Below are 18,972 nucleotides of genomic sequence, written 5' to 3' on the forward strand. Positions count from 1 at the left end.
GGCTGTCATCTCCCAATTAAATAAAAAACAAAAACAAAAAACAAAACAGGGATGGGATCCATCAGGTCTAGAGGACACATATAAGAGCAGGTAGTAAAATACTGCACGGAGCGGCAGTAGCCACAGAGGCATTCACGGAGCGGGATGCCAGTGGCCAGTGGTAGGTGTCCATATAAAGAGCAGGTAGTAAAATACTGCACAGAGCGGCAGTAGCCACAGAGGCATTCACGGAGCGGGATGCCAGTGGCCAGTGGTAGGTGTCCACCTTCACGGAGCGGAAGGATGGAGGGCTGTCATCTCCCAATTAAATAAATAATAAAAAAACCCAGGGATGGGATCCATCAGTTCTAGAGGACGCATATAAAGAGCAGGTAGTAAAACACTGCATGGAGCGGCAGTAGTCACAGAGGCATTAACGGAGCGGGATGCCAGTGGCCGGTGGTAGGTGTCCACCTTCACAGAGTAGAAGGATGAAGGGCATCCATCTCCCAATTAAAAAAAGAAAAGAAAAAAAGAAAAAAAAACAGGGATGGGTTCATGGGCTTATAGGTATTACCAATTATTAGGCTTTTCAATATTTGATGATAGTTAATGTGACTTTCAAGGCATTCTTCACTTTCGGTGCATGTCCGGCATGACTCCTTGCTTCAATGACAGGGGAAAAGAAAAACTGATACTTCACACATTTCCAGCATTGCCCTCTGCTTCATGGCAGAGAGCTATGCTGCCGCTTACCCAACTAATCAAACTTAATATTTCACTTGGAAGCAGCTCCAGCACTGCTCTCTACATTAATGGTGGGGGTGAAAAGGGAATTAGAACATAAGATTACTAAGAGCCAAGAGAAACAGTTAAGTATGAGAACAAATGTGTGAAGCTTGCTGGGCAGACTGGATGGACCGGTTGGTCTTCTTCTGCCGTCATTTCTATGTTTCTATGTTTCTATGTTTAAATGCAATTAGAAGATTACAGAGAAGCAATTTTTGAGAGCTGAGATGTGCGATGAATAAGCGGTTTCCCCTGACGAAGAATTAATTTGAAACTCGGCCTTGTTGGGCAATAACGCATGTGTGATTTGAGGTCTTAACATCTATGTTAAGCTAAGTACTGTCTGTTGGTCTATTAAGACAATAAAAATATAATAAGTTGGCGAACTGTTCCTATTTGCTTGTAGGATTAACTTTTCACACTTTTTTTACAAATCAATAACATAATAAACATAAAAAAAATTTTGGGTAATAAATAACAAATTAAACACAGAGGGGATGGTGGTCTGTTCATGATTAAAAATAATAACGAGGATAATCTGGATGGGATCTTGAACACATTTTATCAAACAATCACTTTCCTTTCTAAAAATTTTTTTGTGAAAAGGGAGTCTGATTCTTAATGAAAAAAACATTGGTGACCCAGTTGTTGGGTATTTTTTACGGTTTAAAGGATATAAAGAAAAATAAAAAAAATAAAAAAATATTTAATGTGGATTGTGTGTTGGTATTAGGTTGGTGGATTTTTTGGAGTTACGTTCAAAATTATACCAGCAAAACTATGGTCTTGATTTAGAAAGCTCTTCTCGGATTAAACTGAATTTTACTCGAGTAATGCACTTTACTCAAATAAGTGGTCTTCTAAAAATTGCTACAATATATACCATTGAATTGTCCATAAGATTTACTTGTGTAAGTGCACTTTTCTCAAGTAAATGGCTTTTGAAAATTGTTAAGATAGTATATTATATTTACGCGCATAACTCCTTGGAAAATTACCTCCTATATGCACACAATTATACCTGCTGTTTGCACATACATTTACTAGGGATGTGAATCGTTTTTGAACGATTAAAATTATCATCAGATAATTTTAAAATCATCCAACATCGTTAGAGTGCACGATACAATACAAATGCCCACGATTTTTAATCAGGGGCATTTGTATTGTATCGTTAAATAGGGGGCGGGAAAACCGGCACACCAAAAAAACCCTAACACCCACCCTGAACCTTTAAAACAAACCCCCACCCTCCCGAACCCCCCCAAAATGTTTTAAATGACCTGGGGTCCTGGCGCGATGATCCCGGCGCGATGTCCCGCTCTCTGGCCACGGCTGCTGTGAAGAGAAATGGCGCCAGTGGCCCTTTGCCCTTATCATGTGACAAGGCAAAGGTAGCGCCGGCGCCATTTTGATTCCTAGCTCCCGACGTCACGCATCCAGGAGATCGCTCCCGGACCCCCGCTGGACCCCCAGGGACTTTTGGCCAGCTTGGGGGGGCCTCCTGACCCCCACAAGATTTGCCAAAAGTCCAGCGGGGGTCCGGGAATGACCTCTTGCACTCGAGCCGTATTGCAAAATGCCCTGTCACATGATAAGGGCAAAGGGCCACCGGCGCCATTTCTCTTCACAGCAGCCGTGGCCAGAGAGCGGGACATCGCGCCGGGATCATCGCGCCGGGACCGCAGGTCAATTAAAACATTTGGGGGGGATTTGGGAGGGTGGGGGTGTGTTTTAAAGGTTCGGGGTGGGTGTTAGGGGTTTTTTTTGGTGTGGCCAGAGAGCTGGACATCATGCCGGGATCGCGCCGGGACCCTCCCACTGGACCCCAGGTCATTTAAAACATTTTGAGGGGGTTCGGGAGGGTGGGGGTTTGTTTTAAAGGTTCGGGGTGGGTGTTAGGGTTTTTTTGGTCTGCTGGTTTTCCAGCCCTCCTCCGATTTATGATTTTTAACGATTTCAAAACAAAGCAAAACACGACGATCCGATTTCCCTCCCCCCCTAGCCAAAATTGATCGTTAAGATGATCGATCACACGATTCACACCTCTAACATTTACTGACAGAGTTTATACATATTTTTAGAGGGTAATTTTCAATAATCCATATAAATCTGTGCATCAAAAGTCACAGCAGTATTTTATGAACTGCATGGTGGGAGCAACATGCTCTGTACATGCTCTGTACATCTTATTTTTAATGCAGAAAACTGCATATTATAGACAAGTGCAATTTCTCTTCTGTATAAAAGTTTATGAACAAGTGTGTAATTCAGGGCTTTTTTTTCATGGAGTATGCAATGCTACTGAGCAGCAGCACCTTTTTTTCCACCCACTTGATTTGGCATATAGCTATTCACAAAAAAATCAAAAAAATTACATTCTGTATGTGAGTACTGGCACTCTTTTCTCCAGAAAGAAAGCACTGGTAATAATGTATGCACATATACCACTTGCAAAATAGAAACTTGTACATGGACTTCTATATCCTATTCCAGAATACCCCAGACCGCCCCTTTGTTTTCCTGTTAACATTTACACACAATACTGCAAAAAGGCACAATTGCCTAATCAGAGTGGCAGCTATGTGCTATTGCTTATTTTGAATAGTGCAGGGCCTAGGATTTGTAAGTGAACCGCCTAACTCAGGGATAGTTGGAAATCAAAGAGAAGGGATATAGCTGTGTGGTTATTTTTCTGTCCTTTGCAGAAATAATCAGTGAGAGAGAGAGAAAGAGATAGAGAGAGAGAGATAATCCAGGCCTTGTTTTTAATCTTGTTCCTGCTATCTGGACTTTAATCGCTCCCAGCCTACCTCTAATCCACAGATCCCAGGGTCTACCTTTCTTAAATATTATTCCTAGGACATAGGTCTAATAACCATTCAATTAAACTAATTTGGTGAATAAAGGGATTCTTTAGATTCATTAAGTATAATATAGATGTTCCCCATAAGAACACTGCCTACCCATCTTAAAGGGGAGAGGAAAAAAAAACGGGGCGGGACGTAGCGTTTCGGGGGCGGGTCCGGGGGCGTAGTAACGGCCAGGGGCGGTCCGGGGGCGTGGCCGCGTCCTCCGTACCCGCCCCCAGGTCACGTTCCGGCGCGCTAGCGGCCCGCTGGCGCGCGGGGATTTACGTCTCCCTCCGGGAGGCGTAAATCCCCCGACAAAGGTAAGGGGGGGGTTTAGACAGGGCCAGGGGGGTGGGTTAGGTAGGGGAAGGGAGGGGAAGGTGAGGGGAGGGCAAAAGAAAGATCCCTCCGAGGCCGCTCCGATTTCGGAGCGGCCTCGGAGGGAACGGAGGTAGGCTGTGCGGCTCGGCGCGTGCCGGCTATACGGAATCGGTAGCCTTGCGCGCGCCGATCCAGGATTTTAGCGGATACGCGCGGCTACGCGCGTATCTACTAAAATCCAGCGTACTTTTGTTTGCACTTGATGCGCCAACAAAAGTACGCCAAATTGCGCTTTTTGAAAATCTACCCCATATTGTATATATACATTGTACACCCAGAAATGTTTTTTGCTTATCAGCCCCATTACATTTTCTCTCATTTTCATTGCAGTAGATCTTAGTATCGCAATGATATTAAGTAAGACGAATCAAAGAGAGCAGTATTTTTGTTTTTTCATGTGCCCTTGGCTCACAGTAGGACTTAATGCCAGCTCCAGGGCTGACAATAAATTTGTCGCTTTAAAAAGAGTACATTGGGCAACCGGTGTTTTTTTGCATTGGGGGGTAATAGCCTCATCTACATGGCATATATATGTGATGATCGATATTTGCTACACGTTTGTTTGGACATGTGTTTTGGATGCGCTAATCCCCTTTTTGCATCGAGTGTTAGTCTAGCGCATCCAAATCACACATCCAACCACCCATTATCCTGTGTGCTAGGCTGAGCACACTTTATTGCATTGACCTGTTAAGGTCAATGCAATAGGACAATGCAAAGGACAAAATTTTCAATCAGAAAGCAAATTTCATAAGAAACCCCAAATTCCACTCATCAGCAAGATCAAGTTCAAGTAGGGAATGCAATAAAAGCTTATGTTATTCTGATGACAGATCATTCTCTTGTACCATATCTGACAAGTGGCAAGTGCTTCAAACAGGAAGATGGATCTCTCCCTTGCCACTCTGCCTTGCTGCAATACCCCTTATCTAATACCTTTGGAGTCTTTCTTCTACTCAGCATTTCTGCCACACCCAGACTTTGAATGCTTAAAATCTTGCTATCCTTGCGCCCATAAACCAGACTCTTCACCTTCTGGTGTTCTTGCCATTGTATGGGACAGCTTTGCACCTCTCATGTTGCCTTGATATGTTGACACCACTCTTTGTGTTGCTTTTGCTCTTTACAAGTGCTGTAGAGTTTTTCCTGCAACTTTTTTTGTTTTGGTCCCCTTTCATAAGAACATAAGAAATTGCCATGCTGGGTCAGACCAAGGGTCCATCAAGCCCAGCATCCTGTTTCGTCCTATTTTGTAGCCTTTGGTTGTTCTTGCCATGCTTGATGTTTTTTTTTTTTTTGCTCCTCTGGTACTTGTTTGCCCTATTGCAGGTTTTTGGGCTCTTCATGCCACTTTTGGTGCCATGTTGGCATATTCTTGATTCATTGGTATTCCTTCAACCTTTTTATGATGAATATCCACCAGTTTTATTGGAAATAATTAGAAAATCCCAATTTGGGGACCCATAATAGACTGTATTTCTTCCCCCATTGACTTTAATGGGAAATTAAAAACAAATTAAACTTTTTTTTTTTTTCCATTTGAAACTAAGGAAATGAATGTAGGTATTCTAAGAAATGAAGGAACAATCCAAACAATGTTTTTCCCTCTTCACACCCCTACTCTTAATAAACAGACAGAAGCACATATGACTAGGACTGAATCCCCATGGGCCCTCTATAGCTGTGCCTTCAGGATCTGGCTTCATCCCATCATTCTTGATCTTGCCTTTCCCTAACAACTATTTTTTAAACCAGGATGCAAGTTTATCTCATCATTTCTAATGTCACAAATCTTAGTTACTACATGTAAAAACACTACACCAATTGAAATATTTTGTCATTAGGAATGGCTACGTCACTCACATTTAATTAATAGTGCATTTCAGTAGGCAAGGCTTTTATTTTAAACTAAATGGAAATACTAAGGATACTGTTCTCCAAATATTTTATTGAAAGGGGAGAATGTGAGAAAAAAATGTTGTGCAAATAGAGCCCTAAATACTTATATTCTTCAAACTTGGAGGGCCATTTGCAAAGTATTTTCCCCATAGACACAGTATGGGAGAAAACCTTTAGTAAATAAATAGGCCCCTTGGTCATTTGTTTTTGAATACTATTTTCTACCATTATGGCTGTTGTTGACAAAAGAGAAGTTGGATCAAAATATGTGTATTCATTTTTTTAATTATCCTTGTTCACTGGAACAGTGTTTTATTTTTACCAGGTGAAGGAGATTTGTCTAGTTCTTAGAGACAACTTAATTAAAAAAAAGTCAGTTAAGAAATAATTCTGCTTTAAACACATTTAAAAAATGTGAGCTACCAGAGCTCAATTCACTGAGCTTCAGGATTTAGTTAAATTTTTGCCGAAAGATATTAGACTACCTTGGCACATAAAAATAATCACACCACACATTAAGAAAAAGCACACGTCAGAAGCACTCCATTTCTCAGGAAAAGTGAATAAATCCCCATTGCATAGCATGTTAGACTGGCACTCACTTGGAATTTTGTAATCCGTTATCATTACAGTATATTCATGAGACTCATTTTCTCTTTTTGGATATGCAACATCACTGTCCTCATATCACCAGCATCTGAATAAAGTGGAAGAAACTTACTCAGCATGTCACTTTAAACTAATGGGAAAAAGGCAAAGATTGCTGCCCATGCTTCACTAACCATATTGCTCCATTTAAATATGCTCAAGAGTCATTCACATGGCTTAACCCTATAAGATTCAAATGGGGAAAAAGGAAAAAAGATACATAAGACTTTCATTCCTGGCTAAAAACCCATTTTACTAGTTAAGTCTACATGTACTTTTTAACTTTACACAAATTCTCATAGGGAAAATACAAGCTTACTTTCCCTTTGAAATGTACCCCATCAAAACTACCCACATACATTTACATCTTTAGATTTTTTTACAGATTTTTTTTTTTTTGGGGGGGGGGAATATGTGCATACTTTTAAAAAATGCAAAAATATGCCTGTAATTCCAATCCCCATCCCAACTATTAGAAAGATGTCTCTTCTATACCTTGCACTACTGCTGTTAACGTGGCTGAAAAAATGGCCAGAGGTTCAAATCAATGATCTTCCTCTATTCATACAGCACATTTCTGCATCACTATTTCGCATGTGAGAGTTTGCATGTCTTTGATGAAGACAGTTTTGATGCTTTTGATGGTTCTTCATTTCCAGAAAGAACTCTTATCCCATAAGAGGACTTTGTTATAAATACTCTCTCAGTTTTTAGAAGAAACTGTATATTTCTTCTGATTATTTATGTTGGTCCAATATTGTTTAATTTGTTAATGCTTTTTAGGGTGGGGGTGTTATTTGCAGGTTTTTTCATTTTATGTTTAGTAACTTTAAATGAGGGGTATTGGAGGGGGAGGGTATTTATTTACATATAATGTGGGAAGTGGGGATCTGAATCATTTACATTTTTTTGTATGGTACTTTGAATAGAGACTGATGTATTATAATCAAATATGTGTATAGTCTTTAAGGTTAGTACCTTTTTTTGAATATATGATAAATAATTTTGAATAACATGTTTATTTTTATATAAAGAGTTAAAGAGAATGTATATGTACACGTGCCCTGACTTTTTGTTTGCTGTATGAGGGGAACTAGGCCTCCAGAAGATGGAAACAGTGGAAGGCCAACAAGGTTAAACAATGCCAAAAAAGTTCAAATACAGAGCATAACACACACAAGCAGATCATGCAGGCACAGAGCTCGCATGAAAGAGTGAAGAGGGGAATCCCACAGGAGGTAGAAGCAGCTAACCAATAACGCTAGTCAAGGCAGAAAATACTGAAGCCAGGAAAAACTCAACGAACAGTCAGCAGTGACAAAATAGTCAGTGGAATAACAGGCAAGCTAAAGAAAATTCAATATGGAACACATAGGACAATAAAAGATCATATTCTATAACATCTCTGGATTGAATATGAAAGTACCTATGTGGGAGAAAAAACATGCTATAGGCTAAGAGAGAGACTGTAAAAAAAATATGTTTTCCAATTCATGAACACCAGCAGACACAATCACCTGTGTCCTTCAAAAGGAAAACTAGCAGTGTGCTGCCAATTCCCAGTCTTTCCTGAGGAAGGAATAACAACACATGAAAGCTGGGGGTGGGAAGAGGAGGGGGAGGCTACATGGAACAATATCACAGTAAAGGTGTCTAAAACAGCTCTCTGTGTGATGCCCCTGAGCCCTACAGATACCATGTCAAGGGGCATAGCAAGTTTATCATTTAACCACTACAATCCACATTCCCATGTATGTGCGAAACACATAAAAGCATTGAAATAATGTCCATATCATTCAAAATCTGCAAAACAATCTGTAAATGTGACAAGTGAAACATGTTATGTGGCGTCATGCATTTTTCCAATTTTTGAAACTCAGAACTTAGCTGATATTCAAATAATAATAACAAGTTTTGAAGAAATAAAAAGACCAGATTGTCCATGACAAAGAAAAGCAAATAGACCAGCTAGAAACCATCTAGAGCTGGGAGGGAGGTCACCGCTATCTACACTTTTTGAAGTTATTAACAGATGTGAATAAAGGTGAGCCAGTTGATAGTTTACCTGGATTTTCAGAAAGCTTTTGATAAAGTGTAAATTTTAAACTTGAAGTTGAATTTTAAAAGGCTTACTTGCTTAAGAAAAGGCCATATACAAGTGCATGTGTCCCGAGTGCACGCAATACATATTTTAAAAAGGAGCCAGATGCACGCATATTTATATGTGCAAGGAAAAGTACATGTGGAAAAAAGGGGCATGTTGTGGACAAGCTGGGGAGGGTTTATCAAATATAGTTTAAAAATAATATATATGAACAGATCAATGTAAATATGCATTTATATTCGCTACTGCTGATTTATGCACACATGTCCTAATTCTGATTTTGATTTTGAACTTGAAATTTGATGGGTTAACTTCTACAGGGAATTGGAAACAGGAGTAGACTAGGAGGTACAATGGGAGTATACCTGGGACAGACTGGGACCAATTAGGACATACCAGTTTATACTTAGGTTTACTGGAACAGATTGGGGAGAACAGAGGCATACAGGGCAGTAAAGGTGGGGGTTAAGAGTGTGTGTTGCGGGGACATAGTATTAGGTGAGAGTCCGTGGGGTACAGTCCCGTTTCACTATGACTCTAATTGCCCTATGGCTACTCAAGTCAATATGGCTGAGAAGGTAGAGAGGAAGAAGAGGAGGAGGGACCCCTTAAAAAGAGTATACAAGACTAGGAATCAGTTTTTGGATCTGTCCGAGGAGTAAATCATGGATAGATTCAGGTTAAAAAAGGAAACCGTACTGTACCTATGCCAGCAGTCAGAGCGGGACCTCCAACCTATCGCCTGAAGGGACAATGCCTTGCCAGTATACAACAAGGTCAATGCCCTGGCATTTTTTGCACTGGTACCTTCCAGACACCTCTAGGAGGTCACAGTTGGAATCAGCCAATCTGCCACTTTTATGTGCGTAGATCAGGTACTGGCTGGCTGTCTTGCTTAGGAAAATACAATACTATATATCCTTCCCTTGTAGAAAACAAAAACAGCAAATAATGACTAATTTTTATCAAACTGCATGTTTCCCCTCTGTCTTGGGGTCTATTGATTGCACATATCCCTATAAGAGCACCAGAGCCAGATGAGGGCAATTATAGCAATTTCAAGGTCTTCCACTCCCTCAATTTGCAGGTGGTCTGCAACACCAAGGGCATTATCCTAGACATTGTGACAAGTTTCAGGGATCTATTCATGATGCCTATATCCTCTTGCAGTCAGAAATTTGTAACCTCTTCTAGGAAGGCCACATCACCAGGAGCTAGCTTCCAGGTTGGAATGCACTTATCATTACCACCATTCACTAAGTAACCTCTTCTATTGTCTCATCATATCTAGGTGATCTGACAGCTTGGGCCAAGAAGGACCACTCTAACCTTGTCCCATAACCTGCCTGTTGGCCCACCCTACAGCATATCTTACTGTGTTCTTCTCTCTCTTTTCCCCTACAGGTGACAGAGGATATCCACTCAAAACCTGGCTCATGATCCCAATGGCTAATCCACAGACCACTGCAGAGGACCATTATAATAGAGCCCCCTGGCAGATCAGGGCAGTTATTGAGAGAACCTTTAACCCACTCAAAAACTATTTCTGCTGTCTGGACAGATCTGGAGGGATTATTTCTTTACAACCAACCTAATATCTATGAGATCTTTCTAGCTTGCTGTATCCTACATAACCTGGACAAAGCCAAAAGCATGCCACCTGAAGAGAATCCAGATGAAGAGGAAATGGGAGGAGAAAGAAGAGCTGACTCAGCAGGAATTGCAGGAGATACATCATATGAGTCAAAGGCAGGCAGAAGAAGGAACACTGACAAAAATGCATTTTCAAAGGTGATTGTGCATTTATTTACATGATGTGCTCTATGTGAGAAAAAATAAAGAAAATAAAGTTAGTACTTTCTTGGCCACCCTCTTTTGCTAAGTGGGGAAAGCTCTGCTGCCTTGGTTTTCCCCCTTCTGGAGCTCCTCCACAGCAGTGTTTTGTCATTCTATGGGGTTATGCTCAAGCTGGCCTCTTATCAGGAGACTGTGCTAGAATAGTGACTTGCTGGGTCTCCTGATAGAGGCCAGCTGGAAGATGACCAGGAGGAGATCAGCTTGGCAGGGCAGGAACTCATCTCAACTGAAGAAAAGGAGGTACAGGTCACTCCTGCAGAGTGGCTACTGATGAACATGAATGGCAGAGTGGTGGAAAAAATAACAGGACTTTGCAATGAGTAGCATGGCCTCCAGGAAGCTGTGAGGGAGAAAATGCAGGACCTCAGAAATGTTGTGTGTGAAAAGATGTGGGGCATTTATGAGACAATAGATAGCCAGACGTCATTGTAGATGGAGCTACTGCAAAGGATGCCTCCCTTCCAGCAGCAGTCCCCACCTGCTCTATACTTAGTAATGTCTCCATGTATGCGACCTCCAGCACCCTATCCTGTACCAGGCTTTCAGGTGACTCCTCTGCAGGAAGAGACCCTAATAGCACCCTTGGGGTTTCTACACAGGGTGAAAAGCTGAGTATTGCATTAGCCAATATGCACTTATCAGGACTAACAATTGTCAAACTCTTCATTAAAACACTGTGTACATGTATGGTATGGAAGAAGCATAAGAGATGGCTTTCAAATGATGGCATTAGCGGGGACTTCTGGTTATGTTCTGAAGACAGCAGATGAACGTTGGCTGAGCTCCCGCCAATCTCCTATTACGTCACCCACTTTTTCTTACTAGCTTGCTTTTTGAGTTGTCATGCCTCCTGTGAAAGAGCTCAGGAAAAGACTGATTTTGTCTTTGAGTGGACATATGCACAGTCTCTCATATTGTTGCAGCCAAACATGCAGATGGTGAATTTGGCTTTTATTTTAGGTCATGGCTGCAATACAATGTGCCTTAAACTTTATTACTGATGCCTGCACAATTTTTTTGTGACCATCGTCATGTTGTCAAAATGGCTGGTAGGGCCAGTTGCAGGAGTGGAGAATGGCCAGTAGCATTGAGATGCAAGCATTTTATGTGCAGGACCTTGTGATGCAAGTGATTTTCTTTTTCTTTTTTCTTGCTGTGGCAGCTGAGCCTCTTAATTCAGTTAAAAATAATATTATGCATTGTCTAGGACTTCTTATATTTGAATGTGATGACATTTATATTTAATGTGCTTTTTATTGATCTAAATTTCTCTTTTTACTTTTCTACATCACATGGTTTTGTTTATGGATCGGGAGATGTTGGTTGACTGAGACTAATGACTATGTGAAACAAAATTAACTATGGACTTGTGCTGTTTCTCTCCTTTTTCATGCTTTTCCTTTTTTTTCTCTATGTTGTTTTCTATTAACTTCTTTGGGCTATAACATTGCACTTGTATTCTATAAATTAATTAATTTATTTTTTATTTCTAGGGATTGGCAGTAATACTGAGGAGTTTTACTGAGTATTGCGGTGATAGAACCCTGAATGGGGGATGGTGGTTTGAGAATCTGAAGGGAATGGGTATTGGATGTTTTAGGGTTACCTGTCTCAGTTTATGGTTAGCTGGGGAGGGGTATGGTGCTTAGAGCAGGTCAGGTTGGGGTTAGTCCTTGGTTGGGGTAAGGGAGGGAACATGTAGGATAGGTGGCCATCCTATCAGGTCCCAAAGACCTTCCCACTTGAGGGGCACAGGACTTTTGAGGGTTCTTTCAGTGTTAAAGGATGGGTTGGGGAAATGGGTTGGGATTAGAAAGGTTTGTCTGATGCTTAAGAGCAGGGATGTATCATAAAGGCATATTATTTAGGAGAGAAAATGAATAAAATGAATAAATTAGATCAGAATCAGAAACGAGAAGTAGATAAAGAACAGGAAGTGGTTAGTAACTCCATAGATTTGTCAGATCTATTGTAAAAATCTCAAGATGAGATAGTAATAAAATCTAGTGGGGTACTATTAGTACAGCTGGCTTTTTCCACAGATAAAGATCTTGTAATGAGATCCTTTTTCCAAAATAGGTCAAGTACCTATTATGGAGAGAAAATTTGGATATTTCCAGATTTGATAAAGATAACTCAGATTAAGGAAAGAACTTTGTACAATATAGGGGAAAAGTCTTGGAGAAAGGTGGATATTTCAATTTGAAATATCCATGTAGATGTATCATTAAACTGAACGGTAATAACTATTCATTCACCGATCCTGCGGGACTAAAGGATCTTCTGGCAATGTAATGTTCGGATTAGGAAAATGTTAAGGGATTGAATGCATAAATGTCATGTTTTGGTTTTTGTTACCTTTAGACCGTTCAATTAAGGAGAAGACACTTCTATTGCCTTAAACAAGTCCTATAAAAGCCAGGAAAATATTACCTTTAAGTAAACAATGCTTTTGTAATAATTTTTCTTTCATTTTCTGACTAATAGGACTGTATTTCCAATTGTTGTAAATTTTGTTGTAATTTTCTTTTTGAAAATAAAACAGAGAATTAAAAAAAAAAAGAGCAGGGATGTGCAGAGGGACCGCATACATTACATTTGGTATTCATATTCGTGGAGGGGCAGATACATTGCATTCGGCAAGGGGGGGGGGGGGCTGTTTCCCGGCTAAAATTTAATTAACTACAACCTCCCACCCTCCTGACCCCCCCCTCCCCAAGGCTTACCAAAACTCCCTGATGGTCCGGGAGCCATCTACTGCACTCATGCCGTCGGCTGCCGGTATTCAAAATGGCACAGATAGCCTTTGACCTTGCTATGTCACAGGGGCTACCGGTGCCATTGGTTGGCCCCTGTCACATGGTAGGAGCAATGGATGGCCGGCACTATCTTGTGCTCCTACCATGTGACAGGGGCCGACCAATGGCACTGGTAGCCCCTGAGACATAGTAAGGGCAAAGGCTATCGGTTCCCTTTTGAGTACCAGCAGCCGACGGCCCAAGTGCATGAGATGGCTCCAGGACCCCCGCTGAACCACCTGGGACTTTTGGCAAGTCTTGTGGGGATCAGGAGGGTCCCCCAAGACTTGCCAAAAGTCCCTGGTGGTCCAGCGGGGGTCCGGAAGCGATCTCCTGCACTCGGGCTGTCAGCTGCCAGTTATCAAAATGGCGCCGATAGCCTTTTCCCTTACTATATCACAGGGGCTATCGGTACCATTTTGAATACCGGCAGTTGATGGTCCAAGTACAGGAGATGGCTCCCGGACCCTCGCTGGACCACCAGGGACTTTTGGCAAGTCTTGTGGGGATGAGGAGGGTCCCCCAAGACTTGCCAAAAATCCCTGGTGGTCCAGCGGGGGTCTGGGAGCCATCTCCTGCACTCGGACCATCGGCTGCCAGTAACACTGGGCAACAAATTTTCACAAAAGTCATGTTACGGAAATGAAATTAGTCAATTCTTATACATTTCCATGTGCTAAACACGAATGTGACTGTGAAAATGCAAAATTGGCTCTAGTTTTTTTGTAATATGCAATAATATAATTACATCTTGAACTGTATGCCAATAGCTCACTAGGCAAGAAATTTTCACAAAAGTCATGTTACTGAAATGAAATTAGTCAATTCTTATAAATTTCCATGTGCTAAACATGAATGTGACTGAAAATGCAAAATTGGCTCTAGTTTTTTTGTAATATGCAATAATATAATTACATCTTGAATTGTATGCCAATAGTAGGAGACCTACGGTTAGTACCGTTTGAAAAATGAAGTCATAGACTACGTCTTAGATTTCTTTGCTTGTCTCTTGTACAGCTGTTCTGGAGCATCTCTGCGGAGTGTCCAGCAGTAGTCAGCCAGCATGAATATTTCAAATGCTCACCCTTTCTGACTGGGCTTCATGTAGTGCACTGCTGACGTCAGCTTACTCAGCAGCAGCATGGTAGTAGAACTGAATTGCATCATAAAATGATGTAATAAACTCTGGATGATGTGTGCATGATGGTATTATGCAATATGATGCAATATTATATCATTCTAGGCTTATTTACAGTCCTACTGGATAAATTTACATGACTAAACATAGAAAGTGAACTATATTAAATATCTTCAAAACGAGAGCCAATAAAAACTTTTCATGGTCATATTCGTGTTCAGCACATCAAAATACTACAGAGTAGGACCTTTTTAGGTCAGTAACTCTTTCATTGTTGCCCAGTGTAATCAAAATGGCGCCGATAGCCTTTGCCCTTACTATGTCACAGGGGCTATCGGTGCCATTTTGAATACCAGCAGCCGACGGCGTGAGTGCAGTAGATGGCTCCCGGACCCCCGCTAGACCACCAGGGAGTTTTGGCAAGTCTTGGGGGGGGGGGGTCCGGAGGGTGGGGGTTTTGTTTAAATTCGCACCTTTAGACGGCCAAATAATTTGGTGAAGATTTGTTGTATTCTTGGGGGGGGAAGGATACATTTCTTTAAATTAATATTTTACCAAAAGTGTTGTATTTATTCCAGCATCTTCCTTGCTCAGTACCTGCCATGATTTTTGTGAAATTATATAGAACATTGGCTCAATATCTCTGGAGGCAGTGGAGGGTCTAGGTGAAGCTTGGGCAGTTGTGGTTGCCTAAATCACAGGATGGCATGCATCTGTATTACTGGGCTAGTAATTGGTTTGCCTGCATGATTGACTTATTGAGGGGGGGGGGGGATGTCTCATGGGTGGTTTCAGAGAAGGTACAGGCAGAGATGGTTAATATAGTTATGCTTCCATTTCTTTCTCCAAGTTCCCCTATATGCTGTAAAAATTGTAGATCAAGTCCCATACTGACACAAACTCTCTCTGTTTGGGGTCAGGTTAATAAATTATTGGGGTGGGATAGAGATAAACCTTTGCCAATTGCACCTTTATATGAGAACCCAATCTTATATAGTTGTACTTTTTCTTCAACTTTCAGGAGTTGGAGGAACAAGAGCTTAGTTTTATATTTCAACTATGGAATGCTGACGCTTTTTTAGGGTTCGTGGAATTAGAAAGTTATTATGAACTTAATCCTGGATTGAGGGCTTCCTTCTTTCAGATAAGAACTGCATTGCGGCAGCACTTCAATTTTGCAGAACCTTTGAGGCCCTTGAATGGTTTACAAACATACTTAAATGACCCCGGGACCATAAAAAAGGGGATAGTGCTGATATTTATTGGCATTCTGAGGGTGGTGGGAATATAATACCAATTCTACACCCTCTTCGATCACAGCATGGAATGAAGTCTTGGCATTTGAATTGGATGTTAAAGCTTAGAAACAAATATGGACATTGGCGTATCATGTTACTACATGGAGTACTGAACTAATGGTTAAATTGCTGCATAGAACTTATTGACAGCTCTATACTATTCTACGTTTTCTCCTTGTAGGTGTCCTGTATGTTTGTGGGGATGTGGACAGAGGGCAACATACATATGTGGTGGTTTTGCCTGAGTGTGCATTTTGCTTTGGTCTCAGGTGGTCCAAGAGATTTATGATATTATTAATATTCCTGTTCATGTTATATTGATGTTGAGTCTGTTGATAAGATAGGCTCACTTATACCTCACTTTTTTTTTTTAACTGGTGGGGCAGATGTTGTTGACAACTAGGTTCACAATTGCACATTTTTGTAAGTTTCAACCTAGTATGGATTACTGAAAACACAAATACTTGATGTGGCTGACTTAGAAAAGCTTTGACTTGACCTAAATGGAGAATCTTCTAAATATGAGATTATCTGTGGTATGTATCATCAGTATTATGATCACTCTAGGCCTTATCTTGAATGAGTAAATGTAATCTAATCTGAGGATGCTGTTCTATTTCTCTTGTTCGATATTGGTGCCCTCTGCATGCTGTACCATGTTCTTTATTTACATTGCTGCCTAGTATGTTGTATGGCAAAATATGTTGGATAAATAAAGAGTTAAAAAATAAATGATGGTGTTAACAGGAACATTTCTTGTATTGTGTAGCTGCAGTGTATGTATGCACAAAGAAGTTACTGGAACCCACTTTCATGTCACCTGCAGATCTACTAGACTGCACAAGACTTTGGGACAGGAACCAATTTCCCCCAAGGTGCCCACCCCCCAGAAGATTAAAGTAGGCTGTGAGATAATGTTGCAATGCTATACACCTAGAGCCAGTAAGCAACCATTTTCAAGAGCCACACCATTTACTGTATCTTCTCTCTTAGGCATAGCATGCAGGTGCTTGACAAGTTTTGTCAGACTGTATACAGTATCTGTAGCTCAGCAATGCTTTCTAGACAGTTAGTAGTATACCAGGAACTGCTATATGAGGGATCATGTAGCAGTCATGATAGAGATAAAGGAAGGTCAACAGAGTGTTAAGAGAAAAAAAAAACCCAAATTGCATGTATTCTGAAAGTCTGTACTATTTTCAGTATTGCAGGGGATCAGGCTGGAGAGGATTCAGATGCGCTGTGGAGATAGGGAAATACCTATAATATCTGAATATAACCCTAGACTACAATTTCTGTTACATTATATTACATGGCAATACATTTGCATTAATCATGCTATTAATGGAATGCACAACTGTTACTGTATGCATACATAGCTATTTGCTTTTGCCCTATTTGTTGATCACTTTTGATGTGCACTAATGACCCCCATGGACACTCTAACCTATTCCAAATCTTAGCTCCCCCTAGTGAACCCCATGCACAACCTGACCTACCCCACCCCCAAACCTTAGCCCCTTCTATTGAACCACATGCACATCCTAACCTGCCCCCATCCCATAAAAACCCCTATACTACTTACCATATCTGGGCATGATACCCTACAGCTGAAGCAGGCGTGGAGCAGGCACCAGGCCTGTTTACTGTGGAACAGGTTCTGCCTTATCCCTTGAATAGGGACAAGGTCCGGTTGAGCTCCAGGAATGTCATGCACATGATGTCCTTAGTGGTAAAGTTGAACTGCCTGGCTGGTGGCAGCATGGTTCTATAAATGCACCCCTGAGGAATCAGAAGTTGCATAATGTGGAAGTGTGCAAATGGACAGTATGTTCATATTTGCACATGAACTGCAAACTATGCTCACATGTATGCAAAAGACACACACAATATTGAAGGCAAAGCTGCATGTATTTTATATCGTACACATGCATATGCACTAGAGATGTGAATTGGAACCGGAATCGGTTCTGATTCTGGTTCCGATTAACATGTGGGGTTTTTTCAATCGGGCCCGATCGCGGTTTTGTTTATCGGCTGTGCCCCAGCCGATAAACAAAAAACCCACCCTGACCCTTTAAAAGTAACCCCTTACCTACCCCCACCCTCCCAACCCCCCAAAAAATTTTACAGGTACCTGGTGGTCCAGTGGGGGTCCCGGGAGCGATCTCCCATGATCTCCCGCTCCGGGCCATCCTCCCGCTCCCGGAGCGGGAGATCGCGGGAGATCACTCCCGGGACCCCACTGGACCACCAGGTACCTGTAAAAAGTTTTTTGGGGGGTCGAGAGGGTGGGGGAAGGTAAGGGGTTACTTTTAAAGGGTTGGAGTGGGTTTAGGGGTTATTTTTGTGTGCCGTTTTTACCGCCCTCCCCCAAAACGATAAGGGAACCCCCACGATCAATATCGTGGGGTTTTCCTATTGTTTTGGGGGAGCCCCCGATTTCTGACGATTTTGAAAATATCAATGATATTTTCAATCGTCTGAAGCCCGATTCACATCCCTAATATGCACAAACAATATAAAATAAATATACATCAGCATGTGAGCCCATATAAATGCTTATATGGGCATGCGCCTGCATGTTTCAAATTTATCTTCCCAGATTACGAGTTCACTGGGGACAGCAAAATATCTACAGTACTTTAGTGTAACCCATTTTGAAGTGCCTGAAAAGTGGAATATAAATTAATTAATAAATAAAATAAAAATAAATTACCTCATGAGATACTTTTGAAGAAATTAAAAAGTCATGGGGTAGGAGGCAACGATCTAATGTGAACTGAGAACTTGTTAAAAGAAAGAAAACATAGATTAGGGCTAAATGGTCAATTTTCTCAATAGAGAAAAGTGAATAGTGGAGTCTCCCAGGGATCTGTACTGGGACCACTTTTTTAAAATCTAACTAGATAAATGAAGCTTGACCGACGTGCCCACAAATGAGCAGTAGAGAGCAGCTCTACTGCGCATGTGCGGGCGAGCACGTCAGTCTTAGGCAGCTTCAAAAAAAACCAAAAAACATGGCGGCAGCGGTGGTAGCAGCGGCAGCGGGCAGCGGTAGCGGGTGGTAGCGGCGGCGGTAGCGGGCGGCAGCGGCGGCGGTAGCGGCAGCGGTGGTGGCGGTAGCGGTAGCGGGCGGCGGCGGTAGCGGCAGCGGGGGCGGGCGGCGGCGGCGGTAGCGGAGGCGGTAGTGGCGGGCGGCAGTGGCGGCGGTAGCGGGCGGCGGTGG

This window comes from Rhinatrema bivittatum, chromosome 5, assembly GCF_901001135.1.
Source record: "Rhinatrema bivittatum chromosome 5, aRhiBiv1.1, whole genome shotgun sequence".
NCBI lineage: Eukaryota > Metazoa > Chordata > Amphibia > Gymnophiona > Rhinatrematidae > Rhinatrema > Rhinatrema bivittatum.